Source organism: Protopterus annectens, chromosome 11.part0, assembly GCF_019279795.1.
Source record: "Protopterus annectens isolate FY-2018-M chromosome 11.part0, PAN1.0, whole genome shotgun sequence".
Lineage (NCBI taxonomy): Eukaryota > Metazoa > Chordata > Ceratodontiformes > Protopteridae > Protopterus > Protopterus annectens.
The window spans coordinates 342,153,311-342,174,646 of NC_056745.1; positions in this window are offsets into that span (position 1 = coordinate 342,153,311).

Sequence of the window (21,336 nt, forward strand, 5' to 3'; positions counted from 1 at the left end):
GCAGGAAAGATGTATGTGGTTACTAACCGTGTACCAGAATGTAAAAATAAAACAGGGGCTGTGGCGACTCAAATAAAAGCATATATTAGGTGCAGTAGGCATGCCAATGGCCAAAAATATGGCCTTGACAATTAAAAGTGATGCAATTAATAAAAAATGAAAACTTTTTTTATCACATATGGTTTATTTAAGTGGTGCGCAGCAATGGGCAAACATACTAGGTTGCAAAAAAAAATAAATAAAATAGTAAAATATGAGATGTAAAGCTATATTGAAGTTTCCCATTATACTGGCCAGCATGCAGAGTCATACAATGGCAGGTTATAGTGGTTGCTAAGGACATAGGTTCTGGTGTAGTGCAGTATCTAAGGTATACGCAATTAGGTGTATGTAAAGGAGCTAAGTTTATTAATAGCAAAATGGGCCACCGTGTCCACAGGTGCTAACTGTGTAAGGGCTAGAACTGTGGTAGTGTAGCAGAAGAGACACCTGACATTGAAAAGGGAGTGTATCAGGGTTTGTGTAAGCACATTGGAGCTCAGCGGCTCCTGTTTGCACTCAGCTAAGCACAACTAAGCAAGGCAGTGTGTCTGAGGCTGCTAAGCTGTGCTTAGCTGGTTAAAGAAAGGCTAAGCATGCTCGTGTACAGGGGAGGCCCTTTCTGCTCGGCAATGTTTACACTTGTTCCATGGATTTGCATGGTGCTTCACAGGGCTTAGCAATGGAAGATATTTAAAAAAAAAAGGGGGAAATAGCCTGGGAAAGGCAATCAAGCATAAATGACTGATAAAACTGTTTAAAAAAATGACCCCAGTGACAACCAAAACAAAAATAAAATAATAAAATCACTGTATTGCAGCCAAACCTCTCCACAACTTTCCAAAGGTATCAAATGTTTTATTAAGACATAACAATGTTTAAAAAGTATTCACTGAGCGCTTTCATCCCCTCAGAACGGGGACTTCATCAGAATTCATGCCTTCTATTAAATCCAACCTTAGTATTAGTTAACCCTAGGGAGGGACTACAGAAATTTAATGGAAGAAAAAGAAGTCAAATGGCAGATCAAGCTGCAGGCAGGGGAGGGCATTGGTTTAAATGAAGTTATTTCTGTAAAACCCCTGTTAATTAAGAGAGCTTTGGACAAAAGGCTATGTTAAAAATTTCCATGAAGTTAGGTACTCTTATTTTAAGTGCAGTAAATATGGTTTAGATGTTTATAAGTGTTTTCTAAGCTGTATTTCTTTTTTAAAAAGTGGTTGTGCCTTTAAATGCATTTGTGTGGCTGTGATATCATCAACACATTGGGCTATAAATGTTGGATTTAATAGAAGGCATGTATTCTGACAAAGTCCCCATTCTGAGGGGATGAAAGAGCTCAATGAATACTTTTTAAACATTTGTATGTCTTAATAAAACGTTTGATACTTTTGGAAGGTTGTGGAGAGTTTGGGCTGGAATACAGTGATTTTATTATTTTATAAATGACTGATAAGCCCTGTTCCACTGAGACTGGCCCATTCAAAATCCTTTAAAATATAGCTAGCAGGTGGAATGTATCACAGTCAGCCAATCACACAGGCTGCATTTGCAGCACACCAGTATAAAGTATGCATACACCCTTCAATCTACTTTTTCCCACATACTCTGCACCATTGGAGTACACAGTTGGGAATTTTAACAGACAAAATGATAGGCACTGCTGCTGCTCTGCTATATCTGTATGCACTACAGGCTGAGGCCAGTGATGATGTTGATGCTGACAATAGGCCCAGACTGAGGAGGAGAAGAGTGTTCAGGCCCAGGGTAACCTTTCAGGGGCTACATGAGCTGGAGATAGTAGAGTGCTACAGGGTGGACAAGGACATACTACAGCAACTCACTGAGCTCTGCCAGCCTCACCTCAGACCCAGAGCCAACAGAGGGGAATCCATCCCAGTGGAAACAAAGGTATGTGTAGCCTTAAGAATACTACCTACAGGTACTTTCTAAAGACCTACTGGGGACATCATGGGGATCTCACAGACATCGGTATCCAGGGTACTCCACCATTTCCTGGATGTTATGCTAACACATGCCAGTGAGCACATTTATTTCCCCAACATCCCTGAGGAGAGGACCAGCAATATGCATCTCTTCTACCATGTAGCACACTACCCAGAGGTACTGGGAGCCATAGACTGCACTCACGTGCATATCAAAGCACCACCCGGTGAGGATGGTCGGGTTTACATCAACCGCAAGGGGTATCACTCCATCAACTGCCAGGTTGTGTGCAATGCCCAAGGCATTATCATCAATGTGTGTGCTGGTAGCCCTGGCAGTTATCATGACTCCCACATCTGGCACGCATCACAGCTGTATCAGGCATTTGCCAGGTGGGACATCCCATACAGCCATCTAGTGGGGGAATGCTAATTATGCACTGGAACCGTGGATGATGACACCCATTAGAAATGCACACACACCAACTGAAGAATGTCATCATGAGGCACACACACAAACTAGGGACATCGTAGAGTGTGTGTTTGGGCTGCTCAAGTCACGGTTCCGCTGCCTTGACATATCTTTTGAAGCCCTGCAGTACTCTCCAGCCACATGTGCACACATGTTCATAGTATCTGCCATGCTGCACAATATGATCCTGTAAAAACAGCTGCAGCAGGAACATCACAGGGAAGGCCACACAGCCCTCCCCACCATTGCCAAGATCCCCACAGGCACAGAGGGATTCAGAGGAGGAACCACCTGAGCCTGTCCCTGTAGGCAGATGTAGGCATGCCCAGTATGCCCTGGCCTTGGCAAAGAGGCAATGCATAGCACATACACTGACACCCTAGGGGCCCAGGGACTGACACCTCACTCTGACTGACATACACACAATAAAATGGATGCCAGCCACATCACACTACCTATTCCTTACCATGCATAGACTGTGTTGTGACTGCATCTGACAGAGTCAGCCCAGAAGCACAGTCCTCGCAGCTGCTGCTGGGACAAGGTAAGTCAGTCTTATTAACAATGAATGGGGTAGTAGTCTGTGGTAGCATATGTATGGTATTGCTGCATGTATTCATGTGAATGGAGTGGGTTACCAGGATAGCAGCAGACAATGGACAGCTATGTGGGACAACAGGAATTCTCTCCAAAATACTGGCTGCCCCACAATATGCAGTAGCCCCTAAGCCAGCAAAATCCACTGCACTATGTGAGAGACTTACAAACAGCGGGGTCAAAGCACAAATGCATGAACGTCAATGTTGGAGTCCCACACATAGCTCTAAACCTTTTACAGCAAGAAATATGTACAAAGCCATAAAGAAATGTGGGGCAAAGGCCCAAAAAACAGGGCCAAGTCTTAACTATTGCTGTTAAAAACATAGAAAGTTGAAAAAATAGTGTTTGAAGACTGCAACAACGTAATTCAAAGGTATAAACACTATTAGTAGGATACCGAAGGATAAAGCTCATCCAACCAGCAATAACACCTCTAGCGCTTTCATCCACTACAATGTGGACTTCTTCAGAATCAATTGTGCTGCATAAATTGTTTACTTTTTTATGAAATATATAGGACTGATATTGAATTTATTTTATTTGTTGCAGTATTATATGTTATGGATTTAATAAATGTATATATTATTAGTTATAAGGTTGGATTTTAATTAGGTTTTATATTACTATATACACTTTTCGCACATATGGAATGGTTACTGAGTAAAAAGATTTTACGTAAACATATTACAAGTATTCAGGCAAATTATATTATATAGGAAGTTATTATAAGCTGTATATGGAGTTACAAACGTTTTATTATTAGGTTATAGCCATTTAGTATTGTATGAGTATTTATAAATGAATTGTATGAAGTGTTTTTATGCTTGTATTTGAGGCTATTTATTACAATAATTAGATAGTACTTATGTATTTTCCAACTTTCAGCATATGTATATAGATAAGACTTGTGACAACTATTATATTTTAAATGATTTATTTCCGTATGTTCTAACTTTCAGCAAGTGTAAATAGATCAGACTTGCGACATACAGTTTACTCTGCAAGTTTTTATTTAGGATGTCCCTTTAAGATTGGAATATGTGGTTGGCGCCAAAAAACAAATAAAAAAGCTAACTGATGATTAAATAATTAATTCTGAAGAAGTCCACATTGTAGTGGATGAAAGCGCTAGATCCATTATGCTTTTGGAACCTATGTTATTTTAAGTACAATAAACTGGTGGTATTATTGCTGGTTGGAGTGAGCTTTATCCTTTGGTATCCTACTAATAGTGTTTATACCTTTGAAACATAGAAAGTTGATAGAATAACAAGTGTTGTAGTAGCATGAATTCTGTGAAGGGCAAGAAGTCTGAAACGCAAATGTCTGTCATTACTTTCTAACTTCAGTCTTTAATGATTTCACTATTATTTGCCACACAACAACAATTTTACAAAAAATGGACCCAAAATATGAGCCAAACATCTGGACAGTCTGTGGAAATGTGTACAACTGAGAGGGCAGTCTGTAGAAATTTGTACAATTGAGAGTTATGCCTTCTCCCCCCAACACACCCGCATCCCGATAGAAATGCAGTAACATTTATGTTTGTAGGTTAATAGCAGCAGACCATACATTCCCACGGCTGTCCCAATCAACTTGCTAACTTGTTCCATGGCCACAATATGCAGGAGTCAATGTGCTATGTCTGCGCATGGTTAATACTGTCAGGAAGCAGACAGCACTTACTGTTAGCTGTTGTGGCTTAGTGGGCTAAGTACAGTACTGTGGTTGATGGGGTCTATGGTTTGAGACTGGCCATGCCAACTGTTTTCATGTCAGCTACACCTATGGTAGGAGTTGTACACACTGTCCAGAAGTCAATATTTGTTACTGCTGGAAAGCTGGACAATGGAGGGACAGAGGGCCACACATATGTACAGTACACATCTCAGAGTAATCTACACAGTGCCTAGTAGAACAGCAGGTTGTGACAAGTCAGTGTAGTGCCAGGTTATAAATGGCTGTCACGTTACTGCATCAGTACTGACAACAAATCAGTGGGCGCCATCCATACCCCTGGAATGGCAGGGTGTCACAGAATGTATACACGTATGCTTCATATGTCTGTTCTGCTTCTCATAACATTGCATTTGCCTGCCAAAGTATGTGCAAAACAATAAAGGTTGATGTGAAACATAAATGATAGACAGTTGAGAAGCAGATATCATATCCATAAGAAAATGCAAGCTAATACAAAACCCTTCTACCAACTGTCTACATTTGAAAGAACAATAGTAACACCTTGTCCCCATGTCTGGGCCTGTGTCTGACTGTTATATGTGGGCCTTTCCAGATGTCAGTCTGTAAGAGTTTGACAGTTATGACCAACATTTAGCCTTATAATAACTCTGCCACACAAACCATCTGAGGAACACAGCAGATGTAGGGGTGCAATGATGGACAACTTGCTAAACAGGTACAGTCACATGTGTGAAGTTGATAACCCTGTGTGTGATGTTACGACTTCTACCCCACTCACACCATTACTATAAATAGATAACAGCAGTAACTGTGGACAAAGCCTGTGACTGGACTACAGAAGGACAAAGAGACACATATAAGGTGAAAGGGAACCACTAGCCAGACAAATGGAGAATGTGCATACCACAACAATTTGTGCAGTATCATAGGTTCCCTACAGTGTATCGAGTCAGTAAACAAATGTCTATCAGGGGTTCATCACATTACTCTATACTGCTCTGCCACTGACATACCAGGAAATCACAGTGTTATGTAGAATATGCCACACATATTATGGAAAACTCTGCTCAGTCCAATGCATTCTGTACTCACACCAGTATACAGCTCAGTTAATAAGGATAGCACACAGCCAGGTGATCCCCAGGCAGTATATCACTGATGTGCTAGACTGTTTACACAGGTTCATCAGCCAATCTGCTGTAACACACAAAATCCTGGACCAGAGTACAGTTAGCTCTGGAATGGAGTCCAACTCTTATGACTGAAGGGCATACTGGGCATGCTCCTACATTTAGAGAATTACAGCCCATGTCTAAACCCACATCTGAATATACAACTGTGTTGTCCATATATGTCTTTGCATACAGACAGCTATGTACATCTTAACTGTCTCTCCCCACCTCCATCAGAGGGGATTACCCTCAGCTATCTGAAGGTGGTACATATGTGATAAATCTGCATCTGTTGAGTGTGATATATATATATATATATATATATATATATATATATATATATATGTAACATATACAAATATATCAATTATAGACAGGCAGAGACAGGGGGAGGGAGAGATAGACAGAGACAGATAGAGTGTGAGTGAGAGAGAGAGAGAGAGAGAGAGAGAGAGACCCTGAAAGGCATAGAGTGATGTCCTGATGCAGACATTTGCACACCAATTGTAACCACTGGCATGTGCCAGTATGAAGGTGAGCTCAGTTGTGTAATAGTAGTGAGGTAGGGGTTATAATCTCACATCACTTGCCTTGTGTGTGTGTGTGTGTGTGAGTGTGTGTGTGTGTGTGTGTGTGTGTGTGTGTGTGTGTGTGTCTATGTGTGTGTGTGTGTGTGTGTGTGTGTGTGTGTGTGTGTGTGTGTAAATATGTGTTAAAGCATTTTGAGGCCTTTTCCACCCAGTAACTCCCCCATAGCCCTACTTTACAAGGCCTGCTGATGTCATTCACCTTAGAAGCACCTTTAGAAAGTCTTCAGCTATATAAGCTCTGTGGCACATATGATAAGTATGTATTAGTATAGTATGTACAGCTCAATAGATAGGGGTTCTAATCTCAGCACTGGCAACTGTGTGTGTGTTTATGTTTCTAGGTTAAAACATTTTGATGCCTTTTCCACCCAGTAAACCTCCCATTGCCCTACTATACAAGGACTGCTGATGTCATCCACCTTAGAAGCACCTTTTCATGTCGCGCATGTGGTATGTACGTAACATTATAGTACATACAACAAAATAAGTAGGAGTTATAATCTCAGCACTGGCAACTTTGTGTGTTTCTAGGTTAAAGCATTTTGAGGCCTTTTCCACCCAGTAAACTTCCCATTGCCTTACTTTACAAGGCCTGCTGATGTCATTCACCTTAGAAGCACTTTTGGACAACCCTCAGCTCTATAAGCTCTGTGGTGCATGCAATTAGTATGTAGCACTGTAATACATACAACTAGATAGGCAGGGGTTCTAATTTAAGCACTGACAACTGTGTGTGTTTCTGGGTTAAAGCATTTTGAGACCTTTTCCACACAGTAAACTTCCCGTTGCCCTACTTTATAAGGCCCACTGATGTCATTCACCTTAGAAGCACTGTTGGACAGTTTCTAGGTATGGTTTGCTTCACTGAATATTGTGATCTCCCTGTCTCTCTGCAGTGTACTTTCCCACGCTCCCTCCATATTCTTTTTATGGTATTAATCTTGGTGGCTTTGGAATTGCCTGCCCCTCCTGTAAATTTGTGTTTGAACACTCCTTTTGGGTCCATCTCATTTGCTCACTCAACCAAGTACAGTGAGATCATATTTTGATTTCAGGCACTCCTACCAGTCCCATTTGTTCAGCTCTATCCCAGACTAGTGTCATTAGCTCATTCTACCTAATACAGAGAGAACATTTCAGTAGGCCAACCCACTTAGGCCCTTAACCTTGAATTATCTTCTGATTCTCCTTTCTCCCTTTCCACTTTACTTTGTGTTCTGACTTTGTGTGCTTCTCAGCTGACAAGTATATTTTGGCACTTGTAACCATTCAGAGTTGAATTAAACAACAACTGAATTCAGTTCAGAATACAGTTTGAATAAATTGTTTTAATATTGCTACACACTGTGCTAGGTTGCACTGCACTTGAATTGTTGCTAGTGCTGTTTTAGCTGCTTTTCTGTAACAAAAAAATAATAATTCTAAGCTTGTTTCCTCCCTTTCCTGTAACTAGTCTAGTCCAGATACAGATTTGCTGTATCCAGAACTGTATGAAAGCCTCTGAGTCCCCCAAGCCTCCCTGTGTTGGAGGGAAGCCTTCTAGCTTATCAGTGGGAGTAGTAAGCACAAGGTAGCCTATCTACCACAAGATGAGTAGTTTCTGGCCCAGAATTTGTAGTTTATTGGCTGTTTGGGCAGTTTTTCCATCTATATCAACTTTCTGGTTTAAAAGCCTGCGTTGTACTTGTTTCCTGCCTTTCCTGTAACTAGTCTTGTCCAGATACAGATTTGCTGTATCCAGGATTGTTTGTAAGCTTCTGAGAGGTGCTCTTCAATTTTTCTCTTAGATCTGCTAGTTCTCTCCTCTCCCTGACTTTTACTAGCTTATTAGGAAAAGCACTTTACCATACCAGACTTCTTGTAGCAATTATTGTAGCACACAAAAGTGCTACCAGCGCTAAATGTTCTACAAGGAAACAGCTCCAGTAGTTATTCTTAATGCCCACCCCTCCAGGCATATCTAAAGGTCAGTTCCCTGTGCTTTCCCCTGTTAACCTGGTGAACTTGGGCATCCTGAGGCAATGTAGCAACTGCCTCATGTACACCGACAACCCTCTCCTCTTACCTCCCAACACTTAGGCTTGTGAGACATGTACTTATATATCCAAATTGGAAGCAACGCACTCTCCAGCCAAGACTGGAATAGCTGGTCAAGAGGAGAAGGTCAGCACTTACACCACACCACATGGAACACATAGCCCTCCAGAACACACATCAGCAATGCCTTCACATAAAAACACAAACCACATGCCCACCTTCGCAGAGGCTCTCAATAAAAATCTACCCAAACAGTAGAGACCTCCAAGGCAGAAACACACTCAACCACCACAACAAAACAACTTTAAAAAGTTGTTTTTTGTTTAAATAATTTATTTAACTGTTGTAGGCTACATACTAAAGTGTGATAGCCTTTTCTGATTGTTTTTAGTCATTTAAAACTGTTTTAAGTGTATTTTTTTACTGTTTTTGCCTTATCTTTTCAAAAAAAACCCCACAAAAAATCCTTGTTTCCCACTATATTCCAGTTTTCAGGCTAGTGTTGAATTTAGGGCTGTGATACTAGTTTCTGAGTTACCCATACCTTACTTGGATAGAAGGAAGTTTCTCTGTTCACCTGTGAGAGAGAGGAGCTTTGAGCAACCTATCAGTCCCTGGAGGAGTGGTTCCAGCCCAGAAGTTAGTAGTTTATTGGCCATTTTGGGCTAATTTCTTTCTCTTTCATTTCCCTACTATAAAAACCATATTTGCATGGTTTTGCGCACTGGGCAGTGCTGGTTAGCTACGGTTAAATTATTCCCAGCTCCACTAAGTCTCCTCTTCAGTTTTTCCCTTGAAACTAGTCTAACGCTCAACCTAAGCACTCAAAAAGCATCTTACAGCCCAGCACTTGTCAGACCTAACAGCAAGCACTAATATACCCTGACACTGATTGCCCAGCAGGGCAAGTCTCTTTATTCACCCCTCACCAACCAAGTGACTAAGCAGATCACCCTACTTATCAGGCATGACCAAAGGGCAACTTCAGGTGCACTCTCCAGTCCAACTGGTGAATCTGGGTATCCTGAGGCAATGTTACAACTGCCTCATGTACACAGACAACCCTCTCCTCCTACCACAAAACACTAACATATGCAAGAGATGCAATTATACAGCCAAACTGGAAGCTAAGCTGTCTCCATTCAAGACTGGAACAGACAGTCAAGAGGAGAAGGTTAACACTTGCATCACAACTCCAACCACACACAGACCTACTAAAACAGCACTGGCAAAAAATGCACATAAATACATAAAATCATACTTGGAGGCTCCAAATAAAAACCTGCAGAAGCATCAAAGACCTCCAAAGCAGAAACCCAAACAACCTGCACTTCCCGTCACAAACCAGACAACACATAAAACACAAAATCAGTGTGCCGCACAATCACAGCCCTTAAGGCAAAATAACATACTTAACACACTAGTAATAGGTGAATCTATAGTCAGGCACATTGACGTCCCACTCACTAGGCTGGACAAGCAGAAGTTTACTGTTAGCTGCCTGTCAGGAGCCAGAATCTGCCACATAACACAAGCACTCAGGTCACTCCAGAACAAGTACAAATATGGCTCTGTCATTGTTCATGTTGGTATGAATGACATGAGACGTACCTCCCTGGACTACATAAAAAGAGACATGGATGAGCTCTCTGATCATGTAGCCCAGGCTGGTATGACCCTGACCCTGAGTAGCATCCTGCCCTCACCAAGAATGATACATCAGTATAAAGAAAAAATGATCAATTTCAACAATTGGCTATGCTTCTGGTGTCATTCAAAGGGGATCCTGTGTCTGTCAGCCTGGGACGACATGCTCGACAAGCCGCGTTGCTTCGCAAGAGACGGCTTGCACCTGTCACCCCTAGGCTTTCAAATACTGGCCAAGGCTCTTGCTGTCCAAATAGCGCCTTTTTTAGGGAAGGCTCAAAAGTTAAATGCACCTCCATAAACAGCACAATTAACAAACAACTGATGGTTATGCTACTCAACGCCAGGAGTTTAAATCTCAAAATGCACATGCTCGAAGCACTCCTCAGTATGGAGAACGTCGACATCTGTGCAGTAACTGAAACCTGGATCAAGGCTCCAGAGTACACCCCAGCACTACCGGGCTACAACTCATACTACACGTTTCAGCCACAGAACATGGAACGAAACACAAAAGGAGGGGGTATATCCATATTCATCAAGGACACCTACACCTCCAGGTTAGTGGTGCAGCATGATACCTTTGAGATCATCCATGTGCAACTAACATCGGGCAAATCTGCAATGGAAATTGTGGCCTGCTACAGATCACCCTCCATGACCCAGGACCACCACTCCACCTTTCTGGAGACACTGGAAAACATGAAGGTCCTACCAAACACCCTGATATTGGATGATTTAAATTACCCTACCATTCACTGGGAAAACTACTCGAGTACAAATTCCCAGGCCCAGCACATCTTGGAATTTATCAACTCAAATGCCCTGGATCAGCTAGTAAACTCTCCTACCAGAGGTGAAAACATATTGGACCTGGTCATCAACAACATGGGCGACAGGTGTTCCACACCGGAGGTCAACCCATCACTGGCTATATCAAACCATAAACTAATCACTCTGGATGTCCACACCCCACCACCACCCCAACTAAGGAAACCACAGTAAAAACTTTTCTAAAGCAAACTTCACCTTACTTAAGACAGAGGTGGTAGGTTTCACAGCCTCCACGCTAAAGGATAATGTTGTCCAAGATGCAGAAACCTTTACAAATGCACTCTATGAGCACTTACAAGGATGCATGGATTGTGCCATTCCTAGCAAAACCAAGACTCACTCCTCTAAGAGAAGGAAACCAGTTTGGTGGACCCCTGCAATAAACAGGCTATACAATAGAAGGAGGAAACTAGTTCAGAAAAAAAGCAAATCCCAAGAAGGAAAGACATCCCTGATCAGTATCAGTAAGAAACTGAGGTCCCTCATGACATCCTCCAAGGCTAACTTCGAAAGAAAAATAGCCAAGGATTCAAAAGATAACTACAATGCCTTCTTTAGCTATGTTAATAATCTAAGTGGCAACTCGCAGATATGCACTGAACTAGTGCAAACTAGCACAAAACATACTGAACCTACTGATATTGCCAACATCCTGGCAGATAGATTCAGTGCAAACTTCACCACCCTCTCACCTCCAAAAGGGCCCACAACAATACCGGAAAAGTGTAGTGTCCCAAAAATCACAGACGCACAGGTGAAAACAGCCCTTTCAAAAGCCAAAAAACACAGCATCAATGGGACCAGATGGTGTCCCAGGCTGCGTCTTGCATGAACTACAGAATGAACTAACCCCCCACCTAAACACACTGTTCAACCTCAGCCTCTCCACAGGCTACATGCCCATAGAATGGCACACAGCAATGGTTATTCCTCTCCACAAAGGAGGGGCCACAACTGACCCTGGTAACTATTGCCCCATAAGCCTGACTAGCCTGGTCTGCAAGGCTATGGAGTGCATCACCATGGAACTCATTAACAAAGACATTGGGAACCTCCAAATACTTGACCTGACCCAGTTCAGCTTTGTTAAGGGCAGATCATGCCTACTAAACCTGGTTGACTTCTTTGAGACAGTCACCAAGGCCATAGACTAGGGAAAGGTGGTTCACACAGCCTACCTTGACCTCGCCAAGACTTTCGACACCATTCCCCACTCGGGTATTACAGAAAAACTCACCAGCCTGAACATAAACCCCTAGGTCATGAGATGGGTTGCCAACTGGCTTACAGACAGAACTCACACGGTAAGAATAGCATGCTCCAGGTCCGACTCTAAACCAGTTACAAGTGGTGTCCCACAAGGCTCGGTCCTGGAACCCCTACTATTCGGCATATACTTCTCAGAAGTACAGACAAATGCAGGAGGACTATGGATAACCAAGTTCACCGATGACTGCAAACTGGGAGCCATAAATGACTCTCCAGCTGACACAGACATCCTCCAAAAAGGCCTTACTGAGACAGACACCTGGTGTCAAAGTCATGGCCTCAAGTTAAATGCCAAAAAATGCATAGTCATCTCGTTTGGGAAAAACAAAACACCCACAAATTACCACATAGGTGGCAGCCCCCTTAATACAGAAGAGGTAATAAGAGATCTGGGGACCCAGGTAGATAGTAATCTCTCCTTTGACAATCATATTGCCAAAGTAGTTGAGAAATCCTTATATGTGGCCCATCTAATTACTAAAGGGTTTGCATTTAGAAATAAAGAGGTTATAGTACCCCTCTACTCATCACTCATTAGACCCATCATAGAGTACAATGCCCCATTTGGGATGTACCTCACAAGACAGCTGGAAAGACCACAAAAGTACCTCACCAAGAGGATTACTGGTCTCAAACATATGTCCTATGCAGCCCGACTGAAAAAACTCCGGCTGTACTCAGTGGCATATCGCTTACTCAGAGGTGATCTGTGCCTGACTTACAAAGCCATGTCCAACTCAGAATTGATGGACATGCTCCACCTAAAGAAATCCAAGTCACTGCAAGCCACGTGCTCTAGTGAGCTAAACCTCACCACAACAATAAATAGAACATGCTGGAGGGATAGATTCCTGTCACAGAGACTCCCCATGCTTTGGAACAAAATTCCAAATTACATCAGGGAGAGCCCTTCACTAACACTCTTCAAGAGAAACCTTGACGACTGGATGGGTAACAGAAAATACACCCCTGAGATAACTTCATTGGCTGTGCTTGACAGAGGCTCAGTTAATTAATCAATGGGGTGGCGAAGGCCAACACACTCTGGCTAGGCTTATAAATGCCCTCAGGCAGATAGCCTAGTACCTACCTATGAACCTATGAACACTATTCACGAGACACATAACTCTCCTAAACAGTGTGCCACTCAACAAAAGCCCCTAAGGCAAAACAGCATGCCCAGCACACTAGTCAAAGATGACTCGATAGTGAGGCACACTGATATCCACTAGGTTGAATAAGGAGAAAGTAACAGTCAGCTGCCTGTCAGGTGCCAGGATCTATCATATAACGGATGCACTCAGGTCCCTCAACAACAGGTACAAGTATGACTCCATTAGTGTACATGTGGATGTGAATGACCTGAGATGTACCTCCCTGGACTACATGAAAAGAGACATGGAGGAACTCTCAGATTATGTATAACCTTAGCCCTGAGCAGAATCCTACCATCACTCAGAATGATACCACAGTACAAGCAGAAAATGATTGATTTCAACAATTGTCTATGTTTCTGGTGTCATTCTAAGGAGATCCAGTATCTGTCTGCCTGGAATGACATGATTAACAGACCTTGATGCTTTGATTAACAGACCTCGATGCTTTGTCAGAGATGGCCTGCATCTGTCATCCCTGGGCTTCCTGATACTGGCCAAGGCTCTTGCCAGCCCTATAGTGCCTTTTTAGGTGGTATTCCAAAGACCAAATTACCACTGTAATAGGTACAAACAAATGCAATCTGAGGGACATGGTACTCAATGCTAGAAGTCTAAATCTCAAAATGCACTCACTCGAAGCACTCCTTAAAATGGAGAACATCGACATTTGTGCTGTAACAGAGACCTAGTTCAAGGCAGAAGAAAGCACCCCTGCAATACCAGGCTATAACTCATTCCACACCTTTCGGCCCCAGAACTTGGACCGAAGCTCCAAAGGTGGTGGTGTTTCCATATTCATAAAGGATGTGCACACCTCCAGACACCAGCCCAACATAACACATCAGAGATACTTCAGGTGCAGCTAACATTGGGTAAGACAGCGATTCAGGTCGTAGCCTGTTATAGGTCCCCAACCATATCCCAGGACACTCACTCCACATTCCTAAGCACCCTGAAGAATATTATGGTCCAGCATAACACACTCATACTGGGTGACTTCAACTACACCTCCATTAACTGGGAAAACTACTCATGTACCAGTACACTTGCCCAATGTTTCCTGGAATTCATTAATTCCAATGCCCTGGACCAGCCCCCACTGGTTCTTACCACCACTAGAAGTAGCAACATCCTTGACCTGGTCATTACTAACATGGGTGACCGTTGCTCTACACCAATAGTCAGCTCCTCCCTGGTTAGATCCAACCATAAACTAATCACCTTGGAAATCTACATCCCTCCCACCCCCCCACATAGACAACCACCATGAAAAACTTCTCCAATGCTAACTTTGGGCTCCTCTGAACAGAGTTGGCTAACTTCACAGCACCCATGCAAAGGGAGAATAGTTGCATGACCGCCGAATCATACACCAATACACTGTATGAACACATACACAAATGCATGGATCTCGCTATCCTCTATAGAACCAAGAAAGGAAGCCAATCTATTGGTCCCCTGCCATAAACATACCCTATAACAATAGGAGGAAACTGATGTGGAATAAGGTGAAGTCCCAAGACTGGAAAAATTCTCTTATCAGCTTCACCAAAAAGTTGAATTCCCTCATCAAATACTCTAAAGCTAGCTATGAAAACAGAACTGCAGCAGATAGTAAAGACAACCACAAGGCCTTTTATAGTTATGTAAAGAACCTCCACGGCAATACCCAGATTTGCTCTGAGCTACTGCGCAATGGTACCTCCTATACCGAGCCAACAGATATTGCCAGTATACTGGCCGACAGATTCGGTTCCAACTTTTCCCCTCTCTCCCCCCAAAGGACTAATCACAATACCAGTAGATTGCCAGGCACCCAGTATTACTGCTGCACAGGATAAAACAGCACTGTCTAAGGCCAAGAATAGAGATTCTATGGGACCTGACAATATCCCCTGTCTGTATTCTACATATACTACAGAGTGAACTGGCACCTCACCTGTGTGCCCTTTTCAATGACAGCCTCATCTCAGGCTTTGTCCCTACCGAATGGTGCACTGCTATAGTCATCCCTCTCCTCTCCACAAAGGAGGAGCAACTACAGACCCTGAGAACTATCACCCCATTAGCCTGACAAGTCTGATATGCAAAGCTATGGAACGCATCATCATGGACCTAATAAACTAGGATATAGGCAATCTCAAAACTCTGGATCCCACACAGTTTGGTTTTGTGAAGGGTAGATCATGCCTGCTCAAAATGGCCGACTTCTTTGTGTCAGTCATCAGAGCTGTGGATGAAGGCAAGGTGGTTCATACAGCCTTCCTTGATCTGGCCAAGGCCTTTGATACCATTCCCCATTCAGAAATCATAAAAAACTCACTAAGTTAGGAATAACCCCCTATATCAGTAGGTGGGTTACAAACTGGCTCACAGATAGAACCCACAGTGTGAAAGTAGCTGACTCCAAGTCAGACTGCTGACCAGTCATGAGTGGAGTCCCAGAGGGATTGGTCCTGGGTCCTCTCCTGTTTGGTATCTATTTCTCAGACGTCCAGTCCAACACAAAGGAACTCTGGCTGACAAAGTTTGCAGATGATTGCAAGTTGGGAGCCATTATTAACTTCCCAAGTGATGTTGACATCCTACAGAAAGGCCTCACTGAGACCAATAACTGGTGTCAGAACCATGTCCTTAAGCTCAATGTCAAAAAATGTGTCGTCATCTCCTTTGGGAAAAAACCCAGTTCCCATGAACTGCCACATTGATGGTAGCCCACTGAACACAGAAGGTGTTTTACGAGATCTGGGAACACAGGTTGATAGCAACCTCTCTTCTTACCACCACACTGCCACTGTGGTCAGAAAGTCCTTCTATGTGGCACATCTCATTACTAAGGGTTTTGCATCCAGGAAGAAAGGGGTCATTGTCTCCCTCTACTTTTCCCTCATTAGGCCAATCATTGAGCACAATGCCCCATTTGGCATGCTCCTCACTAGACACCTGCAACAACTGGAGAGGCAGCAGAAGTACCTCACAAAGAGCATCCTAGGCCTTAAACCCTTGTCCTATATGGACAGACTCAAAAAACTCCAACTATTCTCTATCTCATATCACCTATTTAGAGGTGATCTCTGCTTGACTTACAAAGTCATGTCTGACCCAGATCTGTTAGAAATGCTACATCTAAAGAAACCCCAATCCCTCCACACCACATGCTCCAGAGACCTCATCCTCATTACCACAATCAATTGAATGTGCTGGAGGGACAGGTTCATAACCCAGAGACTGCCCATGCTATGGGATAGACTTCCCATACATGTCAAACAGAGCAACTTACTGGCTCTCTTCAAGAGAAATCTTGATGAGTAGATGGAAAATAGAAAATTCACCTCGGGGATCACTGCAGTGGCTCTACTTGACCGAGGCACTGGAAACTAAGGTTGGGTGGCACAATGCCAAGGTAATCCTATGGACTAGGCTTGTAAAGGCTCCAGGGCCATTAGCCAAGTACACACCTATGAGCCTATGTAAACTCTGTGGTGCATGTGATAACAACGTAGCACTATAGTATAGAAAACTAAACAGATAGAGGTTTTAATCCCAATACTGGCAACTATGATACTGTGTGTGAGAAGCATATCCCCTGTGTGTGTTGGTTGTACCATACTGAGGCCCGTTCCACCCTGGTGATGGCCCCATTGCATTAATTTACAGAGCCTGTTCATGTCGTCCACCTTAGATCCTCTGTTGGACACTTTCCAGGTACATAAGTTCTGTGGTGCATGCAATATGTAAGTAGTGCTATAGTACATACAACTAGGTAGGTAGGGGGTTTGAACCTCAATCCAGCCATCTGTAGGACTCTATACACATATATATATATATATATATATATATATATATATATATATATATATATGTATATATATATATGTGTGTGTGTGTGTGTGTGTTTTTGTATAAAGCATATCTCCTGTGGCTGTCATGTGTGTTGGTTACACACTGAAGAAGGGATTTCTCCTGAGAGTTTTATGGAGTAATAAGCTTAGTTTTTCATTGACCTTGCTTGTCCATTACTGGATTTGCTTAGTTTGCTGTTTGTGTGTGTTGGTTATACCATTTTAAGGCCTGTTGACCCCCTCCTCATGGCATTACTTAAAGGGCCTGTTGATGTCATCCACCTTAGATGCACCATTTTAAATTCTACAGGCCATGCCACTCATCTGTACAGATGTTGTAGAATGTCCAGATGTTTGCAACATATATGTAGTCTGTGTCTCATAACAATGGCATTTTATGTCACATCAAATGGCAAATCCGTGAGAGCTGACATCACAAATAGTGACAGACATGTCAGCTTCAGACATCATACCCTTCTGAAATGTCATGCTGATGCAAAACCTGTCACCCTATCACTTGTCTTGGTTTCTAAGAGCAATATGTGAGAAGTGTCCCTTTCTTGGGGTGTTTCTCCCACCATTCATGAAGGCATTCCCAAGAGTATTGCTGTAAGTGGTTGTCAGTTATGTCACTGTGAGTTATGTCACTAGTATATAATGTTCATGGTGCATGAAATATGTATGCAGCACTACAGTACTGTGTATTGCCAACTGTGTGAGTGTATGTGTTTCTGTATCCATATCCCCTTTGGCTGTCTTGCCTGTGTGTATGCAATGGTTATACCATTTTGTGTGCTTGTTCCACCCTGTTAACTCCCCAATTGCCAGCCTACTCAGGGCCCCTACCCATGTCATCCACCTTAGATGCACAGTTACACATTTTATGACATAAAGGCACTGTGTCACATGCAATAGTCATGTCAGTCTGTATTGTATATAATAAGATAGGTAGGTGTTCTAATCTGAAAAGTGGCAACTCTGTGTGCATGTGTGTTTTAATGCATGTCCACATGCAGCAGCGTGTGTGTTTCTGATGGCTCTACCATGTTAAGGGCCTGTTAACCCTCCATTGGCAATCCTAACAGCCTCTGCAATTGTATCCCACTTGAGTAATAGTGGCAGACACTGCAAAACTATGGTAGCTCTGTGGTGTTTGTGTTATGTATATAGCACTATTGTATGTAAAACTAGGCAGGTAGACATTCTATTGTCAACAAGGACAGGTTATGAGTGAGTGTGTTTGTTTGTATATATGTATATCATGTATATCCCCTTTCAGCAGTCTAACTGTGTTACAGCCACCAGAATACCTCTCAATTCCTCACAGAAAGACATCTGGTTAAAGCCATACAGAAAAGTGGGGCAAAGGCCAAACACTGAGCACAACCTTCACATATTGTTGTGATGCATGGAAAGTAGATACCAGAACAGGTTGTGCATTTGAATGCATTTTCCAAATGGTATGACTTGTGACATGACAATATCCATCATTAATCTCTAATGAAAGTCTTTCATGATTTTCCAGCAATTTGCCATAAAACCACAATGTTATGACAAACAGAAATAAAATATGTGGCAGACAGCAGGACATTCTGCAGAAATATGTAGAGGTGAGAGGTATGGCCACCATATGTGCAGGTTACAGTCCATGTTTGGCAAGGTGTGACCTGTGACAGCAACTCAAACAATACAGAGTTCCCCAGAATGTAGGACAACAAACATTTCATGATGTTGTCTACTAATTGCATAGAGCAGTTATTGCACATCAGAAGCCCTTTAATCTCATGACGAATAGCATAAGCTAAGGTAATGTCACATGAAGAAACTGCCATATGAGCAAACCAAAAGACATCCTTTGTGTTGCACTTGCTGTGAGTATAGTATGTCCTGCCAACTGTCATGTGACTACAAGATGTGTCCCACAGTCCACATTTGATAATGTGTCAGCCACGATCTGTGTTGACTATGTGCATGCAATATGTAGATATGTGAAGGCTCTGTGACTACCTGCTGCCCCCAGTGACCCACATGTATCTAGGAATGAATGATAACAGCCACCACACACATATGTAAGTACTGCCTAAGGCTGTGTCAACTGTAAGTAGTGTGCAGTCAATCACTGAGCCACAAACTGCTGTTAACATACTGAAATGGGCCATACAGTGGGTATGGAATGGTGCCAAGGTCCTGGCCTCAAGCTGAATGTAGACAACAGTGTTAGAATACCATATGGCAAGGACGTGGCCCCACTATTTCCCACACCAGTAGCAACCCCATAAACACACACATTGCAATGATAGACTTGGGTGCTCAGCATGCTAACAATGTTGCATTCAGGCAACAAGTAGTGGCAGTGGTCAGAAAAGGCTTGTATGTGGTTCACCACATAGGTAAAGGGACTGCATCCAGACAAAAGGTGGGCATTACCTCTGAATAGTCCTCAGTGAGTACAATAATACATTAGCAGCATGGCTGGTCTGCTATGCACCTATGCAGACATCTGCAGAAGCTGTAAAGGCTATGTTAACACCCACAAAGGTCAGCCATGCCCCTCAACACCTGTGCTACACAGACAACCTTTAATCAGTTCTACCCCAGTGGTTATTAGTCAGGTTGTCCACAGGTGTCTGTGGCATGCCTAGATGGCAACGTTGTGATCAGCCTTTCAACAGCTGCCCCATATATAAGAGTATATCCCTGTGCACATTATCAGCATTACAGGCCTGAATCACATATGACATAGCACAAAAAGCTGATAGAGAGACAAATTTGTCAACCAGAGGCTGCCCTGTCTCATGAATGCACTTCCCAAATATGCCAAACACAGTACCATGTAGACCCTCTTCAACTGCTTCTAGGTTGAGTTGATGGGAAATAAAAACAAATATCTGTCCCAGGGCTCTAACGTGTCCATCAGTGCCATGGCCAACATGTGCTGATTGATGATTGTGTTGTGGGTGAAATAAGGGACCCTGGTCCAGTACCCTAGTAACCTCCTCTATATCTATGAACCTGTGATCCTAAGGAACACCCAGGTGACATGTATCAGGACTAGCTTGCTGTGTCAAGGGGTATGCATGCAAGGTTATGCTGTCTGCCCCATTGCCTCTCACACACTGTTCCACACATACCTTGGTGATGAAAAGGTGACCGTGTTGCCACCCCACAATCTTGAGCTTCTGTAATTGCAGCAGCTCACCATGACTTACACATGCAGACACCTGGAACAGAAATGGATTAAGGTCTGTGAGACAACAGTCAGTCAGCAGTACTGACAGCAGACATCAATTAAACCATATTAAAAGGCAAGATGTTTCAGTAAATAGAGTTGATTTTATGTTTTAAATATGTTCTAAATGTTATGTTTATGCATATATTTTTTAGTTGTTCTAGATTTTAATGTAGAGTATTTAATCTGTTAATTGGTTAATTGTTTGATTATATATATATATATATATATATATATATATATACATATACATATATATATATATATATATATATATATATATAAGGAAGTGATGTAATTCATGGTCTGAGGAAGCATCTTGTTTGATGTGAAAGAGCTAACCTTTAGAATTAAATGTTTTTTTATTTTTGCCATGTTTCTCCACTTCATTCATTTTGTTGGACTACTACTACAATACAAAATGCCATTACCTGCAATAGATTCACCCTGTGAATCAGACATATATTAGCATGTCCCTACATCGATGGTATGGATAACAGGGATGTGGCACAGGTATCATCACATGCACAGGGTGTGGTGTAGGATTGCCAAAGGCCTAAGCTGTGCCATACAGTTATCATGTGTGTGTGTCTGGAGGAGTACTGGTCAGCTGAGCCATGGAGAGGAGCTGTGTGCATCTGTCAGTGACCTGCATGTGACAGTCATGTGTGAGTGCATGCATGCACATAGTCAATCCATGTGCTTGCCCTACATGAGGCTATGTTGGACAGCCGTGGACCGTACATGGCAGAATGTACAGTTCACTATCTCCATCCATGAACATGGGAACTGGTTTTG